Genomic DNA, 13,693 nt, shown 5'->3' with positions numbered 1-13,693 from the left:
GAAGGCAGGAGAGGACAGGAAAGCTGATAATAGGGAACCCAAGGTGGAGAAGAGAGAGTGTCAACATGTTGTGAAGTTGTTAACCAATGTCATAAAACAATATATGTACTGTTTGATGAGAAACTACTTTGTTCTGTAAACCTTCATCTAAAGTACAAAAAAAAAAAAAAAAAAGGCAGAGGCTTGAGTCCACCCAGATCCACCTCAGAAGAAAGGCCTGCTGTTCTACTTCCAAAAAATCAGCCATTGAAAACCTCTTTATGGAGCACAGTTCTACTGTGACACACACGGGATCTCCTGAGTCGGAACTGACTTGATGGCAACTGTTTTTGTTTTTGTTTTCTTTTTTCTTTCTCTATTGCTTTGGTCATGATGTGTCTGTGGTGCAAATACAGCCATTGTCCAAAAGTGGTCCTGGGAATGGCTTGACAAGTCAGTCTGGGGTGACCCAGGAGCACAATTTTCAGTTGTTCGAATTTTATGGAAGGATTTATGGAATGCTCTCAGGTAGCACCAGCAAAGCTATTCACCTCCAGGATTTTCTAAGTTTCCATAAAATAATTGATTTACATAGCAAACCTTCTCTAAATATGTAGACACTGACTACTAGCTGTAAATTGCCCGGGTAATGTTTAAATGTGTAAGAAAGTACAAATGTTATGTTTTTTTTCTTTCTCCCTGTGTATGAATGCCACCCAAAGAGTCCTTACAATTTAAGGGGTAGTCATTTTTCTTTTTAGGTGACTTACTTATTTTGTAATGATTTTGCAGAGAACCGGCTCTGACACTTTGCTTTGTGTCCTAAATTATTAGCTACTCTCGTGACCTGCAGTACTTGTTTTTGCACTCCTTCACGTGCGCCATTCTTTCTGCAAAAGCCAAGGGGCTCTCCAGCACTGTCCCTTTTCATTAGTGCAGCTTTCCGTTCTCGCATGTTATTTGATGTCAGCCGGCTTTTTGGGTTTTGCATCAACATTGTAATCAGTAGCTAATGTTTTGTTAAGCAATTTGTTGATGCTTATCACTTGTCAGCTTTTCAGTTTGCTAACCACTGACATGATTTTCACTTTCTTGTTCCGAAAGAGATTTTACAGCTTAGTAAAATGTTACCAAACATACCATTTTCTCTCCCTTCTCTTTTTCCTTTCCTTGACTCTCCTATAAATAGGTATGTTGCTCTCAAAGAAAACATGATATTGTGTTTGAAAATCTGAACATTTAAAACAGATCAAATGTGGGTCAGGGCATTTCATGTGGCAACTCCAGAAGGCCAACATTAAGTGGAGCGTGTACTATGTCTACGTGCAGAAATGCTCTCAGTCTCTGTAAGCGCCTCAGCACCGTGCCTGCCACTTAGTGCGTGCTCAAGAAAAGTCAAATGAAACAATAGGAGGAAAACAAGCAAATGATCGATCACTTTCTAAGATTGAACAATAAGGAACTGTAATATTTATTCATTTCTCTTCAGTATATCCTGGGGAGTGAGTTAGCTAGTAAAATACCATGAAGTGGTAGGTCTTTATTTGCAATATTAGTTTATAGACTCACTTATTTCTTACCCCCTTGAATTGTGCATTTCATTTTCATCGCTTTAATTTAGAGATAAAACATGATATTTTTCCTCCTCTGCAAGATTTGCTACTTCATGTGGTTTTTGGCAAGAGCAAGAGAAACTCTGAAGGCTTCCTGATAGCCTTTGAAAAAATGTGAATTACCTTGTTTACAGAGAATAAAGGAAAAAGCTTAGGAGAGAGTGGTACCTTCGGTACTAGACTACAACTATGGTTCATAAGTCCCTCAGGCCACCTAGTCACTTGGGACAATGGGGTCAATTTACCAGAAGAATTCCTCCATGTCTTCTAATTTACTGTCAAAAATAGCTGCTAAAATGTAAGAAAGTTACGTTCATGAATAGAGTAAATAAATACATTGGGTTTATCTTTATCAAGCAATATAACTGGGAAATTGGAGTTATGGGATAATTTAGTTCACTGGCTAATACAGTGTTAATAAAGCGTAACATAGAAACTTCCCAATTCTTCAGAATGGTTGGGAAATGGAATATTGTAGTATTCTGGATTTTTAAGAGTTGCCACACATTACGTTCTGTATAGAAGGAGCCCCTGGTGGCCCAATGGTTAGGCACTCAGCTGCTAACCAAAAAGTTGGTGGTTTAAGCCCCCCAGCTGCATCGCAGGAGAAAAGATGTCCTCCCATAAAGTGTTAGCTTGAGGAGATTTCTGATTGCTAGATGGACAGTGATGCTATGCTGTGGTACAATGATCTGAAGAGGCTTAATTAATTGTACCTCAACAGTTATTTGAGTGAGAATTGCTGCTTTGCTTTTTTATATAGAGGATTATTTACTTCTCATATTATTATTATTTTTTTTTATAGCAGAGTTGAAAATATAACTTGGCCTTTGTTAAAATCTAGCTTAAAATGTACCTTAATTATAATAGGTGCCCCTGGTCTTGGAAGAATACTTCTGTCAGCACAGCTGTTGTTCAATTTTCCATCCTTTTATTTTTTGGCTAGTGGGGGAACATGAGAAAGAACAAAAATGTTCTTTCCACCATTTGAATAATGTTTATGTGTGTGCTCAATCCACAAAAATAGAAAAAAATACCTGCTTCTGGGTAGAAAAACAAAGGAATGTGTTTATTTATTAGTCAGTGAGTTAAATATTTATTGAGTACTGTCTTGTTCACATTCTGGGGCTAGAGCAGTAAATAAGATGGAACTTTTTTATGATGCAGTTTCCTGAATTATTTGGAAAATAATAAAAGTTTAAAGCATGAGACTGAAATTAGTTTTATATGTTTGCAGTAAACACGCGCATATATTCAGATATGATGTATGGTATTTGCAACTACTGAGACTTAAATAAAAAAAGGTAGCCTATTGTATGACCTTAATTTTATCCCTAACCACACTTTCAGTTATGAGGTGATTAAGTACCTTAAGATGATCAGTAAATGGGTTTCTGCAATTGATGATTTCTTGTTTGTTTACTAAGCATACATTAAGCACCTAATATGTGCCATGCTAATCTGGGAACAAGGAAAGTAAACATCAATCAAGTATGGTCCCTGCTTTCCTGTACAGCTGTGGGAGATGGAGCTGGGGACAGGAAAGAGAGAGAGGAATATTGAGTGAGACAAGAATTGTGGGGAGATAGAGTTATGTGAATAGGAACCTGTTTTAAACTGTAAAAGAGGACAGCAAAAGCTTGAAAGGAACAAAATTTGTCACGTAAACCTGCATTGACCTCTTGTTCTTTATCTAGGTTTGTTTTTAACTATCGTGAGAAAGTTTTAGGTCTCCGATATGTTGAATAACTAGGTCCCTGGGTGGTGCAAACGGTTTACACTCTACTACTCACCGAAAGGTTGCCAGTTCAAACCTACCCAGAGGTGCCATGGAAGAAAGCCTGAAAAATCTGCTTCCATGAAAATTACAGCCAAGAAAATCCTATGGAGCAGTTCTCCTCTACGCCAGGAGTCAGAATTGAGTGATCACAACGGATTTGGTTTTTTGGTTGAATAATTAGCTGTGAAAAGGGCAAGGTAAGCAGAAGGTTAATTCATGTTTGTTTCACAACCTCAGGGTTTCCAAGGAAATGAATTATCTGAAAACAAAGCTAATGCTTTGCTTTTGTCACACTTAACAATAACAGGCATGTGGCTTCCACGGCCATTTCTCTGAATAAATGGTGAAAATTCTTGAGCGTATATATTATTCTGCTACTATTTTAAAGCTTAATCCTGATCATAACTCTTAAATATCCCCAATTTTGTCATAGAAGGGAGTGAAAAAATTAACTGAGCAAACGTCTGAGACAGAGGAAAAAAGAATGTCATTCCTGCATCTCCATCTGAGCATATCCAAAATAAAACACATTATTCGGTACCCTAAACTTGCTTCTTACTCCCTACCCATCTTCTCTTGCCTTGATTGTGCTTCCTATGAATTTATCTTTCCAGTCTTGATATTTTCCAACCTGTCCACATTGCTGTCAGAGTGATGTACAGAAACCACAAAGGTAATGAGATTAATATTGGCAGATAACATTTAATTGAGTACTAGGTATTCTTTGAAGTACTTAATATAAACCAAACTTTTCAGCTTTCAAACTATATGATATCAGAGCTATTATGACCTTTATTTTATAGAGAAGAAGCTTTCTCTGGGTGACATATCTAATATGTAGTAGAGCCAGGTTTTGACCCCAGCGATTCTCACTTGGGAGCTGCGGCTGGTAATCACCATGCTATACTCTTCTGTTAAAGACCTTCATTGTCCCCTCAAAGCCTACCATGAAATTGAAAGTGCGCCAATGCCTCCCTTACAGACTTTAATTGGTTCTGAAAAACTTATCGCTGGGTGAAAGCTAAAAGGAGGAAGACCCTCAATGAGTTGGACTGACGCAATGGCTGCAACAATGGGCTCAAACATAGCAAGGATTGTGAGGATGGCGCAGGACCAAACAATATTTTATTCTGTTGTACATAGGGTCTCCTATGTAGATTCCATCCCTACTGAAGACATCTAAACATTTTTCACAGGTAGAAAAAGCTATCATTCAACAATGAAGACAAATTTATATAAATAATAAATCATTTGAAAAGTAAATAAATTCAATTTCTACATAAAATGAAGGTTTGCTTTACTTGCCAAAGGAGGAAGAAAAGATTTGGGCCTGGATGGTGGATGATGGAGTTGAGGTACAACGAAATAATTCTTTGAAAGGTGCAATCTTCTTTCTGCCACATTTTCTTCACGAATTCTTTAACCTTTTGGGCTCATGGTTATTCTGCACTCAAACTTCACTTATAACCCCTTTGGGGCAAAGTAAAGGAGCCCTGGTGGCACAGTGGTTTAGCACTGAGCTGCTAACCGAGAGGCTGGCAGTTCAAACCCAGCAGTCGCTCCACAGGAGAAAGCTGTGGCAGTCTGCTTCTGTAAAGATTAAACCAAAACAAAACCAAACCTGTTTCTGTTGAGTTGATTCCGATTCATAGCAACACGAGAACAGAGTAGAACTGCCGCATAGGGTTTCCAAAGAGTGGCTGGTGGATTTGAACTGCCGCCTTTTGGCTAACTGCCAAGTTCTTAACCACTGCACTACCAGGGATCCCTGTAAAGATTACAGCCTTGGAAACCCTATAGGGTTGGAATTGACTCAACAGCAACTTTTTTTTTTTTGGTTTAGGGCAAATTAAAAGCTAAACACTTCAGCACTTGTAACACCTGAAAAAACTAGCATATGCATGCATACAACACTCGGATGCTTTCACTTCCTCTCTCTCAAAAATTTTAGGTTCATGCAAATGTGGTGCTTAATTCAACTGTGTTTGAATTAAGGTGCTCTTTTTTTTTTTTCACTTGTCGCTAGGTGCTGTCGAGTAAGTTCCGACTCATAGCGACCCCTATGTACAACAGAATGAAACACTGCCTGGTCCTGCGCCATCCTCACAATCGTTGTTATGCTTGAGCCCATTGTTGCAGCCACTGTGTCAATCCATCTCATTGCGGGTCTTCCTCTTTTTTGCTGACCCTCTACTGAGCATGATGTGCTTCTCTAGGGACTGATCCCTCCTTATAACATGTCCAAATTGCATAAGACATAGTCTTGCCATCCTTCTAAGGAGCATCCTGGTTGTACTCCTTCCAAGAAAGATTTGACAGTCCATGATATATTCAGTATTCTTCGCCAACACCGCAATTCAAAGGCATCAGTGCTTTGGTTTACCTTATTCATTGTCCAGCTTTTGCATGCACATGAGGCAGTTGAAAACACCATCGCTTAGGTCAGGTGCACCTTAGTCCTTAATGTGACATCTTTGTTTGTCAACACTTTAAAGAGGCCTTTTGCAGCAGATTTGCCCGATGCAATGCGTCTTTTGGTTTCTTGACTGCTGCTTCCATGAGTGTTGATTGTGGATCCAAGTAAACTGAAATCCTTGACAACTTCAATCTTTTCTCCGTTTATCATGATGTTGCTCATTGGTCCAGTTGTGAGGATTTTTGTTTTCCTTATGTTGAGGTGTAATCCATACTGAAGGCTGTGGTCTTTGATCTTCATCAGTTAAGTGCTTCAAGTCCTCTTCACTTTCTGCCATCAAGGTTGTGTCATCTGCATAACGCAGGTTGTTAATGAGTCTTCCTCCAATCCTGATGCCCTGTTCTTCTTCATATGGTACAGCTTCTCGGATTATTTGCTCAGCATACAGATTGAATAGATATGGTGAAAGGATACAACTCTGACGTACAGGTTTCCTGACTTTAAACCACGCAGTATCCCCTTGTTCTGTTCAAATGACTGCTTTTTTTCTTTAATTTTTATTGTGCTTTAAGTGAAAGTTTACAAACCAAGTCAGTCTCTCATACAAAAACTTACATGTATCTTGCTATATACTACTAGTTGCTCTCCCTCTAATGAGACAGCACACTCCTTCCCTCCACTCTCTATATTTGTGTCTATTTGGCCAGCTTCTGACCTCCTCTGCCCTCTCATCTCTTCTCCAGACAGGAGCTGCCCACGTAGTCTCATGTGTCTACTTGACACAAGAAGCTCACTCTTCACCAGTATCATTTTCTATCCCATAGTCCAGTCCAATCCCTGTCTGAAGAGTTGGCTTTGGGAATGGATCCTGTCTTGGGCTAACAGAAGATCTGGGGACCATGACCTCTGGGGTCCTTCTAGGCTCAGTCAGATCATTAAGACTGGTCTTTTTACAAGAATTTGGGGTCTGCATCCCACTGCTCTCCTGCTCCCTCAGGGGTACTCTGTTGTGTTCCCTGTCAGGGCAGTCATTAGTTGTAGCCGGGCATCATCTAGTTCTTCTGGTCTCAGGCTGATGTAGTCTCTGGTTTATGTGGTCCTTTCTGTCTCTTGGGCTCATAATTACCTTGTGTCTTTGGTGTTCTTCATTCTCCTTTGCTCCAGGTGGGTTGAGACTAATTGATGCACGTTAGATGACTGCTTACTAGAGTTTAAGACCCCAGACCCCCCTCTCTGAAGTGGGATGCAGAATGTTTTCATAATAGATTTTATTATTGCCATTGACTTAAATGTCCCTTGAAACCATGGTCCCCAAACCGCCACCCCTGCTACGCTGGCCTTCAAAATGTTCAGTTTATTCAGAAAACTTCTTTGCTTTTGGTTTAGCCTAGTTGTGCTGACCTCGCCTGTATTGTGTGTTGTCTTTCCCTTCGCTTAAAGTAGTTCTTATCTACTATCTAATTAGTGAAAACCCCTCTCCCTCCCTCCCTCCCACCTCTTGTAACCATCAAAGAATATTTTCTTCTCTGTTTAAACTATTTTTTGAGTTCTTATGATAGTGGTCTCATACAGTATTTGTCCTTTTGCACCTGACTAATTTTACTCAGCATAATGCCTTCCAGGTTCCTCCATGTTATGAAATGTTTCACAGATTCATCATTGTTCTTTACTGATGCATAGCATTCCATTGTGTGAATATACCATAATTTATTTATCCATTCATCCATTGATGGGCACCTTGGTTGCTTCCATCTTTTTGCTATCATAAGCAATGCTGCAATGAACATGGGTGTGCTTATATCTGTTCGTGAAAGGGCTCTTATTTCTCTAGGATATATTCCAAGGAGTGGGATTGCTGGATTGTATGGTAGTTCTATTTCTAGCTTTTTAAGGAGGCGCCAAATCGATTTCCAAAGTGGTTGTTTGGTTTTATATTCCCACCAGCAGTGTATAAGTGTTCCAGTCTCTCCACAACCTCTCCAACATTTATTATTTTGTGTTTTTTGGATTAATGCCAGCCTTGTTGGAGTGAAATGGAATCTCATTGTAGTTTTGATTTGCATTTCTCTACTGGCTAATGATCATGATCTTCTTTAGTGAAGTGTCTATTCATATCCTTTGCTCATTTTTAATTGGGGTATCTGTCTTTTTGTAGTTGAGTTTTTGCCACATCATGTAGATTTTAGAGATCAGATGCTGATCAGAAATGTCATAGGTAAAAACTTTTTCCCAGTCTGTAGGTAATCTTCTTAGTCTTTTGGTGAAATCTTTGGTTGAGCCTAGGTGTTTGATTTTTAGGAGCTCCCAGGTTATCTAGTTTCTCTTCTTCATTGTTAGTAATGTTTTGTGTACTGTTTATGCCATGTATTAGGGCTCCAAGCATTGTCCCTATTTTTTCTTCCATGGTCTTTATCATTTTAGATGTTGTATTTAGATATTTGATCCATTTTGTGTTAGTTTTTGTGCATGGAGTGAGGTATGGGTCTAGTTTCATTTTTTTGCAGATGGATATCCAGTTATGCCAGTACCATTTGTTAGAGACTATCTTTTCCCCATTTAACTGTTGTGGGGCCTTTGTCAAATATCAACTGCTCGTATGTGGATGGGTTTATGTCTGGATTCTCAATTGTGTTCCCCATTGGTCTATGTATCTGTCGTTGTACCAGTACCAGTACCAGGCTGCTTTGACTACTGTGGCGGTATAATAGGTTGTGAAATCAGGTAGAGTGAGGCGTCCCACTTTGTTCTTCTTTTTCAGTAATGCTTTTCTTATCTGGGGCTTCTTTCCCTTCCATATGAAGTTGGTGATTTGTTTCTCCATCTCATTAAAAAACGTCATTGGAATGTGGATTGGAATTGCATTGTATCTATAGATGGCTTTTGGTAGAATAGACATTTTTACAATTTTAAGTCTTCCTATCCATGAGCAAGGCATGTTTTTCAACTTATGTAGGTCTCTTTTGGTTTCTTACAGTAGTGTCTTGTAGTTTTCTTTGTGTGGGTCTTTTATGTCTCTGGTAAGATTTATTCCTAAGTATTTTATCTTCTTGGGGGCAACCGTAAATGGTATTGATTTGGTGATTTCCTCTCGATGTTCTTTTTGTTGGTGTAGAGGAATCCAACTGATTTTTGTATGTTTACCTTGTATCCTGATACTCTGCTGGACTCTTCTCTTAGTTTGAGTAGTTTTCTTGAGGATTCTTTAGGGTTTTCTGTGTATAAGATCATGTCATCTGCAAATAGAGATACTTTTACTTTTTCCTTACCAATCTGTATGCACTTTATTTCTTTATCTAGCCCAATTGCTCTGGCTAGGACCTCCAGCATAATTTTGAATAAGAGTGGTGATAAAGGGCATCCTTGTCTGGTTCCCGATCTCAAGGGGGATGCTTTCAGACTCTCTCCATTTAGGTTGATGTTGGCTGTTGGCTTTGTATAAATGCCCTTTGTTATGTTGAGGAATTTTCCTTCTATTCCTATTTTGCTGAGAGTTTTTATCATGAATGGGTGTTGAACTTTGTCAAAGGCCTTTTCTGCATCAATTGATAAGATCACGTGGTTCTTGTCTTTTGTTTTATTTATAGAATGGATTACATTAATTGATTTTCTAATGTTGAACCATTCTTGCATACCTGGTATGAATCCCACTTGGTCAGGGCGAATTATTTTTTGATATGTTATTGAATTCTGTTGGCTAGAATTTTGTTGAGGATTTTTGCTTCTAAGTTCATGAGGGATATAGGTCTGTATTTTTCTTTTTTTGTGTTGTCTTTACCTGGTTTTGGTGTCAGGGATATGCTGGCTTCATAGAATGAGTTTGGGAGTATTTCATCCTTTTCTATGCTTGGAAATACTTTTAGTAGTAGCAGTGTTAGCTCTTCTCTGAAAGTTCGGTAGAACTCTTCAGTGAAGCCATCTGGGCCAGGGCTTTTTGTTGTTGTTGTTGGGTGTTTTTAAATTACCTTTTCAATCTCTTCTTTTGTTATAGGCTTATTTAGTTTTTTTAACCTCTGTGTTAGTTTAGGTAGGTAGTGTTTTTCTAGAAATCCATCCATTTCTTTTAGGTTTTCAAATTTGTAGTAATCTGATATGATTCTTTTAATTTCAGTTGGGTATGTTATAATATCACCCATATCATTTCTTATTCAGGTTATTTGCTTTCTCTCCTGTTTTTCTTTTTTCAGTTTGGCCATTGATTTATCAATTTTGTTTGTTTTTTCAAAGAACCAGCTTTTGGTCTTATTAACTCTTTCAATTGCTTTTCTGTTCTCTATTTCATTTAATTCTGCTCTAATTTTTATTATTTGCTTTCTTCTGGTGCCTGAGGGTTTCTTTTGTTGCTCTCTTTCTATGTGTTATAATTGTAGGGATAATTCTTTAATTTTGGCCCTTTCTTCTTTTTGTATGTGTGCATTTATTGATATAAATTGACCTCTGAACACTGCTTTCTGTGTGTCCCAAAAGTTCTGATAGGAAGTGTCAAATGGCTGTTTCCTGACCTACGTAAAGTTTCCTCATGAGCACAATTAATTATTCTGGAATTCTCATTCTTTGCAATGTTATCCACACTTTTTTATGATCCACACAGTCAAATGCCTTAGAATAGTCAATAAGACACAGGTAAACATGTTTCTGGTATTCTTCACTTTTAGCCAGGATCCATCTGATATCAGCAATGATATCCCTTGTTCCATGTCCTCTTCTAAATCCAGCTTGAAATGCTGGCAGTTCCTTGTTGATAAACTCTTTCACTAAAAACTGATAAATCAAGTGAATTGATGAATATGTCTTCCTGCAACAGCAACACTAATATATAATGTCTTATTTTTTTATAGCATATCTATTTAGTGGATTTGGGGATAAAAAAGTTGTTACGTTGAAAAAAAAAAAAAAGATTAATTAAAAAAGTGGTATAACTTTTCCAGAGCCATAATGGCAAAAAATTGTTAGCTAAAGTCATTACAAAGTAAGTTTATATTTACTTGGTATATAAAGCCCTCCAAGGTTCTGCCCTCGAATTGCTCTCCAGCCTCATCTTTCCCCACTTCCTGCCTCATACCTTACTTGTCAGCATTACTGAATTGCTTGTACTTAAGTGTCCATACTATGCTGTTTCATAATTTGGTTCCTGTTCATAACTCACTTTTCCCTTCGGCACATCTCCAGTGGGTTTGTTTTACAACTGAGGATCTGAGAATTTAGCATATACATTTTCCGCTCCTGTTTCAAAACTTAATCCTAATCTTAACTCTTAAATATTCCCTATTTTGTGATAGAAGGGAGTGATAAAATTCACTCTTTTACAGGGGGCTGCTAGCAAATCTGCCTAACCTATGCCCTGGAAAGCACATTGTCTTTATCATACCGGTCAGGAAAAAAACAAAACAAAAAACCTGCCCTCTGCCCTTAAGAGAGACACTGTCTTGTCTTCCAAAGCTGTTTGCTCTACAAACATTTTAAACAGTCTGGAACAAAAGATTTGTTAAAGCCTTTGCCCCGAAAGTGCGGTAACGAGAGAGGCCCATGGAGTGTTGTCTCTCAACAATCGTTGCACTTGGCATATTGTCTTAAAATTATCCATTTAAGTGTCTGGTTGGTTAGCTCATTTATAGAGAGATTTAATCGTGTCCATTTTTGCACCCCTAACATCCGGTGTAGTACTTAGCACAGACAAGAGAATCAATACATGTTTATGGAATAAATGATGATCCTTAAAAATCTAGAGAAGATAGGTTGGAGGGGTTATATCAAAAATTATTTTTGATAAAATAAGCCAGTAAACCACGCTAAGCACACCTAGATTTTAAAGGCTAAGTGGCTCATGACAACCAGCTTGCTTTCCACAATCAGGGTTCTAGTCATTTGAGAAAAAATATTCTTATGTAATGATAATACCTAATTATGTGCCAAGCCCTGAGTTAAACTCTTTATAAATAATGCCTCAGTTTATTCTCATTAATAATAACCCTATGAGGTAGTGCTATTATTATCTGCTATCGTTTTATCGTAAATAGAGACTCAGAAAATTTAAGGAACTTGTTCAAAGTCAAACAGATGGTCAGGATTTGAACCTAGTCTGACTAGAGAATGTGTTCTTAACCACTTAAATTGTACATCCCCTATCAAGAAAGGAAAGAAAAAAAAAATTTGCTTGAGTTATCTTAGGTTCTCTAAACATATGTTGTCTACAAAATCAGATGTGGATAGAATGAACACAAATATGCCCTACTTACAGATTCTAGTATGCATTTAGGGAACTGTAATGAACCCTGTTTGTTTTGGTATGGATTGCCGTCTTGGAAGGAAATTGTTTGAGGATGGTCTTAACGTTCCTAGAGAAAGATGAGGTGAGCATCTTTCCTTGTGAATGTTGGAGACAGAACCCATGAAGGCATTATTATTGCTAACCTCCTACTAACCTAGGGCTAGAGCAGGACCAGCTCCATGGATATGTAACCTGTTCATTCACACAAGCCTCCATGCTTAGAAGTACCCTGTTCTTGGCTTAATGCTTTGTTGTCATCATATTGAAATTCTTAATACATTTTTAAATTGTAGTGTTATTGTGGTAAAATATATATATTACAAAAAATTTTGCAATTTTAACCGCTTTAAAGTATACAATTTGGTGACATTAGTTATAGTCACCATATTGTGTTCTTAACACTTTTTGAACAAGGGACTCAGTATTTTCATTTTGCACTAGACCCAGCAAATTATGTAGCCAGTTCTGGGGTAGAGTCTTGGTTAGCCCTTTGGGGCAGCTAATTATTTGACAAAGGAAAAGAGAGTTGGACTTATTATACAAGAATGGCTACTTCAGAAGGCCTTTAATGATGCGTGGGCCTGCCAGTGTCCACACTGGACTTTGAAGATGAAAACTCAGGTCCTGAATTTCTAGGCTGTCGGATATTCAATTTTCTGAGTATTTGGTGATTCTATAAGATGATACTCTGGGACTGATTTAGATACATTTACTGTAGAATGCTTGTCTATTTTAGGGAAAAATTATATTACAGACAATATTTTCCAGATATTTCAAGGTCTTAGATCTATTTTCATGCTTTCCCCTGATCCAGTGGTTTGTTTTAGTTCAATGTCACCACTCTCTTTTATAATAAGCACCAAATCAATTAAATGAGAAATAACATTTCCTTTTAGCAGGAATCGATATCTGCCATTTCCCTTTTGGTGTATAAGTTACATTTCTGTTATCTTTAGTAAATATGGAATGCATTTCGTGATTTCAGTTTGTGTGTGTGTATGAGAGACTGTGTAGGCTCAATAAAATATACTCATATATCGCCAAGTTGGCTAGTGTATTTCAGTAATGTTTTCAACACCTTTGATTTCCATTTCTTCAGTAATATTACCTAGCTGCTCCTTCTTTTCCTTTACTTCTTCAGAAACCCTAAGTAGAGACCTTACAGTGTATAGTAGCTTTGATAATAGTAATTATTATTTTTTATTTTGCTGTGCTATTTCTGTCAGAGAACTTTTCAGTCATCGTATATATTTGCATTTGCTCCTGACAAACAATATGTAATCCAAATCTTCTCTCTTGTGATTGTTTTCTTCTATACAGTTTTATATCATTATCTCTGCAATCTTAGAGATCCCCTGGTGAGTTCTACCATTCTACTACAAATGAAAATAAGCAGTGGCAAAAATACTGATTTGGTAGAAACCACTTACCTTGATTTTTTAAAAAATTAATTTTGTTGCTGTTGAGAATATACACAGCAAAATGTACACTAATTCAACCATTCTACATGTACAATTCACTGACATTGATTACCATGTTCTTACACAAATAATGTGTGCCTTCAAAAATTTTTTTTTTTTTTTTCTACGTTTGTTTGCCAGCCTACCTCTCCCCCTTGTGAGGTATCTTTGTAAGTGCCA

This window comes from Elephas maximus, chromosome 4, assembly GCF_024166365.1.
Source record: "Elephas maximus indicus isolate mEleMax1 chromosome 4, mEleMax1 primary haplotype, whole genome shotgun sequence".
In the NCBI taxonomy this organism is placed as follows: domain Eukaryota; kingdom Metazoa; phylum Chordata; class Mammalia; order Proboscidea; family Elephantidae; genus Elephas; species Elephas maximus.
This window is presented reverse-complemented; position numbering follows the sequence as displayed.